At 40.8% G+C, this 6,532-nt stretch overlaps 1 protein-coding gene across 4 annotated transcripts in view; it reads left to right on the top strand.

Moving 5' to 3' along the window:
- Nucleotides 1–6,532, top strand: part of FAM110B (family with sequence similarity 110 member B) — a 323,890-nt gene that overhangs the window by 257,970 nt on the left and 59,388 nt on the right. Inside the window, exon 1 of one of the 4 annotated variants that reach the window (XM_075826219.1) lies at nucleotides 1,201–1,287. The exons of the other annotated variants lie outside the window; for them this stretch is intronic. The gene's annotated coding sequence lies outside the window, so the exon portion shown is untranslated. Of the gene's footprint in view, nucleotides 1–1,200; nucleotides 1,288–6,532 lie in introns of those variants that run through there. 4 annotated transcript variants of the gene reach the window in all.

Genomic DNA, 6,532 nt, shown 5'->3' with positions numbered 1-6,532 from the left:
GTATAGTTAGAAGATCTGAAATCTAGGCAAATGCTTTTTAAATTGGGGTTTCTATTATATGGCATAATACGGCTATTATTGCAATTACATCCACTAAATGCCCCTGCCCTTCAGTGAGTCCCTTTTAATTAGTCAGACTCTTGAGAAATTCTTCTGAGGGGGGTCACATGGGCTTCTTAATACCTCTGTAATGTGGAAACCTGGCAACAGGTAAGTCATGTGACCAACTCTTTGTAATGCCTCTTTAATGTGACTCTCTACCTCCCGTTGACCACTATCCGATTGATGTGAATGACTAAGGGATAGTATTGAGAATTCATTCACTTCTTTTGTAGTCTGTGACGTCACTATTTTCAGCTGAACCTTCAGCGCAGCCCTGTAACTGAATGTATTCTTATTGATGTGACTGTTTGGTCTGTGCTGGTGGCTCCGCAAACAATGATTGTCAAGGGAGTCCTCTTGATTCTTTTGACTTGCCAAGTGTGAACACTTAGGGGGTTAAATATTCGAACTTTCTTCACCCCTATGTCACTTTAAGGGGCCATTTATTACTGTAGTTGCTGCTCAAGCTTTATTAGGGCATCCATAGGGTATGTGTTCACAACAGACTCTTCTCCATTGATTCTCCGAGAATGGAAGCAGCCTGACTTGCTCCGGATCATAAACCTGGCAAATCAATTCTATTCATCTCTACCGATAACTGCTTTAATCTGGTCGGAGCAAATAAGTGCAGGATCTCCTGCTGCTAGCAATGTGTGCACGCGGAGTTAATAAATTATACATACGCAGGTTAAAGTGACAAACGCTTTTCATGATTAAGCAGGAAGAAAGGGGGGAAAAAAACTGCGTGGCAACAGAGTTTATAATCCAGAGAGCACGTCAATTGATAGCGGCAGAGCTTGATATCCAGCCGGAATCTTAAGATGATCTAAAAAGGTTTTTACTTATTAAAATGTAATTTGCTCCTGGGCTTTGCCTGAGTAGTACGGTCCTTGCAAATGGCTATAATTCGATTAGGAGGCTTCTAAACGCTGGTGACAGTAGCAGAGCCTCAGTGAGCATGTGCTCGTTTCTGCCATGGATCTCCTCTCCATTGGCTGCTCATATTGCTGCTTACCTCCTTCCATAGGTTTTATCTTTTGAGCTGCGTTCGAAACACAGAGGTATTGTGTTCCCGCAGTAAGTGGTGAAGGAGCTCGGAGCATAGGATAAAGAGACCCACCAGCCAGAGACATTCCTCTCTCTTGGAGGATCATACTTGACTGCAAGCAGAGGTCAAACAAGAGGGTACATCTGCCCTTTATATCCAATCTCTACTGTACAGCCATGCATGAAATGAATGGTCGTGATCATGTAATCTGTTTAATGTGTTGTGCTGTCCTATTAATATGATTTATATTGTGTTCTGGGAATGTCACCGCAGCAGACGTGAGACTGGGTCCAGCATGTTTCTTTTTCTCTATCCGTACAAAGTTTCTGATTCTTAAAAGTAAATTCTGTCTTCCATTACATGAAATGATGACGAATGTACAGACGTAACCTCATAATGACACGGCGATTGTGTTCTGTGGAGTAAGAGTAGATTTTACTTTGTGCATATAGAATTGAATGCACTTTATGACATGGTACATGAACTTCTCTCCCAGTTTAGTGGTCTTTTATTTGTTATAAATTTTCTTTTTGTTTAGTGCTTATATATATATATATTCTAGCTCTATGGAATATATCCTTCTATAGATCGACTGTATAGCTTTCATTTGTTTGTATTATACTTTACAAACCTAAGGTAGCCATAACTTTAGTTAAAAGCCTTTATTACGGTAACTGATGCATCTATTCTAATGCATTTATCCGACTGCAACAATAAAAATAATGTTTTTGAATCCCAAATTGTGGGACTTCCGTAAACCCAGTCGCCTTGTTGTCCAGCTCACAAAAGGAACTATTGGCAAGTTGTGACTTCTAGTTCATTTTGAGGCCTTTTGAACACACTGATCACGGTCAAACCGAGAAGTTTTGAGCAATTATTTAGTTTGAGAACCGCATTGAGGGAGTTATTACGGTCTTAAATTTAGACCGGTAAAAACTAGAAGAGGGAGAAGGTGCTCCTCTGATTGATCACAAATTGACCCAGAGTCCTCGTGCATTTAGCTTCGTAAATCTGCCCGTGTGCCTGAAGTTGGTCGTAGAGGTAACAAACTTCTTTACCGATGTCCGTATGGCCCCATTCGCATTATGTTTTTGCCCTACGTTTAGCTTGTACATCGAAAAAGCTCCTCACGTACATTCTTAACATGTCCATAGGGCTCTATTAGCCTGAAGGAGGCCAAAAGAGTACTTCTGACTTCCATCGGGCTGTTATACCGTACATCAGTGTACCTTCTTTTTTTTTTTTCTTGTATAGAATAGACAAGTACTAAACTATTCTATACAACGGGATCTCGCAAAAAAATGTATCGCGTGTATAAAATGTTTTTGTTTTTAACATGTATGTTATACAGTGGCATAATTTACCAATAAGCTTCCATCACAGGCATTCGTTTAACGTATGTCATGAAAAGTTATTGAAAATTTCAACGAATTTAAACGAATACCATAATAGACTATGGGTGACGGATGTCTGTGACAGATGAGTGGCACCCATTACCCATAGGCTATTATGGTATCTGATTAACGTATATGTCATGAAAGTTTGTGACGTATCCCTGTTTCTAAGTACACAATTCTAGCCTATGGATGATGAATGACTGTGTTGGGTACATGTTTCAGTCTAGGTTTAACGTATTTGTCAGGTGCGTTTTCCAGCATATTCCCTAAATGTAGATCAAAAAGCGTGATGGCAACATAGCATAATTAGTGGTTATATATATATATATATAAATTTTTTTATTTTTTTCCAGAATATTAGACACTTTCTCTTTCTAAAAACTTTGCAGCAATCTGGTCTAATAATCGGAATACATGCGCAGGAAGCTGCAGAAGTCTAAGTTCCTGGCAGTGCATGAAGGGAAGCAGCATGTACTGGGCTCGGTGTACAGAATCTCTGTGTTATCTGTTCACTGAGCAATCGCATCTTACACTACACAGACTTCTGTATGTGTGACTATTCACTGAGCAGATGACAAGACATTTGTACACCCAGCATAATAAATCTGTGCAATGTCTGATCTGCCAGGACCTTCTAGCCATGTCCCCATTTGAAGGAGCCCACCAACATGAGGGAAGGGGGTTTACTGCAAGGCTGTCCATGATCATGAGAGGGCACTGTGGCTGGCATATGTGAATGGGGAATTGGGGCTGGCAGTATGACTAGGTACTGTACTTAGCAGTATGGTGGGCTCTGAAAATGTGATAGGGCACTGTGGCTGGCAGTATGATGGCTACTGTAGCTGGTAATGTGATGAGATGTGCTGGAAATGTACAGTTAAAATCTAATTATTTTTTTCCACACATTTTTTGCTTCTAATTATTGATACGTCTTTATGGTAAAGTGCATCCTAAACCGAGAAATTTTTTTAGGCTTCGATCACATCTGAGTCGGGCTTCCGTTCACGGGTTCAGTGGTAATGCTTCCGTTGCAAATGGCTTCCGTTTGTCTTCGTTCCGTAAGGTTTCCGTTTTTTTGGCGGAATCAATAGTCTAGTTGACTGCGCTATTGTTTCACCAAAAAAAAAAACGGAAACCTTACTGAACGGCGACAAGCTGAAACCATTTGCAACGGAAGCGTTTCCATTGAAATCAATGGTAATACAATCGGAAAGCTATGGTTTCCGTTTGGTTGCCATTCATGGGTTCCCCTGACTGATAGGACTGACGGAACCCCGACGCAGGTGTGAATGAAGCATAACTTGTTACAATTAGTCCTTTCCAGTGTCACTAAATAAGGGCAGACCTTCTAAATGTCTTTGCGCAGTCGCTAGGTCATACAACTGGCTGGCTGCCACAACGTGTCTGGAGTGTTAGTTGGTTTTGTCTAGATAAAAATTAAGATAAATGGCGGTATTATCCACGACTAAAGTGAGACGTATGTTGATGCTGCACGTGCTCGCCTAGCACCGCTTTCAGCCTCCTAGACTGTTTTTTAATTTAAAAAAAAAATTCCATGATGTATATAATCTTAATATACCCTTCTATTTACTTCTTGTTCATAAAGAATAGCTCATGAAACAGGAAAAAGTCTGATAGTCCGGCATGCTGGTGACCACCAAGGTGCTGGATAATTGAAACGGTGGATCACTGGAAGTTGCCAGATGTGTCCGTATCACAGCAGTGAGAGCATTCATTCACAAACAGAGCCTGAAGATGACCCTCAATAAGTGTTTAAAAGAGGAAAATGAGGAAGAAAACATGCCCATATCTTTTCTGTTCTGTATTCAGGCCTTTGGCTTGAGGGTCTGTGCTCCTCCATGTTAAAGGGGTTGTGTAGGATTAGAAAAACATGGCTGCTTTCTTCCAAAAAACAGCACCACACCTGTCGACAGGTTGTGTGTGGTATTGCAATTCATCCTCATTAACTTCAATGGAGCTAAGCTGCAATACTTGAAACAACCCATGAACAGGTGTGGCACTGTTTATAGAAGAAAGCAGCCATGTTTTTCTAAGGCTTCGTTCACATCTGCGTCAGGGCTCCATTCAGAGGTTCCGTCTAAGCTTTCCGTCAGGGCAACCCATGAACGGAACCCCGACTGAAACAAACCGAAACCATAGCTCTCCGTATGCATCACCATTGATCTCAATGGTGACGGATCTGGTGCAAAAGGTTTCCGTTTGTCTCCGTTGTGCAAGGGTTCCGTCGTTTTGACTTAACGCAGATGTGAATGAAGCCTAATTCTGGATAACCCCTTTTAGTGTTTGGACTTTTATTGTTCTTCCCACGTTTACAATGTGGAGCTTTTATTTCCAGTCCTTACTAGTATTGAGACTATATTTGCCTAATGCTAGATTAGCTGCATTTCCAGAACATCGGGGTCTGGATTAGGAAAAAATTTAACTGTATTGAGTAAATTAAAACCCTGACTGCATAATCCAGTTTATTCTATAATTTTTAGAAAAGAAATTTGAATATCTTTGTGTGAACTAGCCCTAACAGAGTTGTTTTTTTTTGTTTTTTTAAGCCGTTTTTTACTAAAAAAAAAAGAAAACGGCCCAGATCGGCACTTAAAGGCCCTGGCTGAAAAACGCTGCAAAGAAAGTGAAAAAAAACTCAGTGTGAACATAACCTTAATGCTTTACTTGTTTGTAGTATAATTCTTGACCTCACTTATAATAATGCAGGGTAAAGAGCTGAAATCATCCAATATTCATTGGTGGCTCAAAGTCTGCATAGAGCTTGCTCTGGTGATTTTGCATTCATGGAATACCAGGCACTAAATAGTAATCTGATCCTACTGTGCATTATAGGGGCTTCGCTAAGTTGTTAGGGAGTAATCGGGAGAAAGCTGTCAATCAGCGGCAGTGGAGTGGCAGCTCATAAATAGGGAGGACTCCTTCCTCACAGCGTTTACATCACGCTGCAACGTTACAAATGTAAGTTCTCCACAATCACATAAGTCACAGACCACTGAAATCCGTGTGCCTGTCACTACTTTATGCTGCTGTCAGAGACGGCCGACAGGATCCCTTTTTAAGTGTACATATCGGGGAGGTGCCAGCTAGCAGGAATGTCACGGTTGGTCAAGAATCTGCTTAAATCAAGATGCAATTTGGACATAAAAATAAAACCTATTTTGATTCTCCCCATAGTGCCGCTCCTCCACATTCCCTTTGTACCAGATTAATTCTTTAATTTTGAGAAAGCCCTATGGATAATAGAAGCTGGAATCTGGTTGCTATGGGCAGCTGCTCCACTTTTCCTTTGCACCAGTTCTGCGAAATCCTCACTGACACCTCTATGATCTGCTTGAGCTGATGGAACTACAGGTAACGGATTTTAATGAACCAAGCGGCACCCCCTCTACATTTATCACACATGGTGGGACCACAAACCACAGATATGAGTTTATTATCTCCACACATGCATGCTGGAAGATGAAATGGGGAATGGTTGGTAGGTAATATAAAAGACTGTAGTCTCCAGGAACGTGATCTAAAAAGTTAGCTCAAAGACATCTTGAATATATTTGGATTAAAAGAAATAAATAATTAAATAAGCAGTGTCAATATTTGCAATAAAAAACAAACAAAACACAATTGTCCCAAAAACGGTAGTCCACCCCTTTACATTTTCCCTATTAGGGGTTTTGGATATTATAGAGGAGGTGGGAGTTCCCAGTTCTACATAAGCCAGCGCGGAGAGCCGCTAGAAAAGCGCAGCATCCACTTTGGCAGACTAGGACCAGCCGTGTATTTATTTGAATGAATGGGAGCCGTGTAATACTACAATGTGTGGCCAGTAATATCAACTGTTCACCAGGGCATTCAGAAGCAGGACCCACTGATCAGCGGCTCGTGGGCTTATGTCATTTGAAAAAGTATGAGTTGTGAAAATGTTCTAGCAGAAAAATAAACTGTACAATATTTTTATATTATTGGC

The sequence above is a fragment of the Rhinoderma darwinii genome, chromosome 5, assembly GCF_050947455.1.
Source record: "Rhinoderma darwinii isolate aRhiDar2 chromosome 5, aRhiDar2.hap1, whole genome shotgun sequence".
NCBI classification, from domain to species: domain Eukaryota; kingdom Metazoa; phylum Chordata; class Amphibia; order Anura; family Rhinodermatidae; genus Rhinoderma; species Rhinoderma darwinii.
This window is presented reverse-complemented; position numbering and strand designations above follow the sequence as displayed.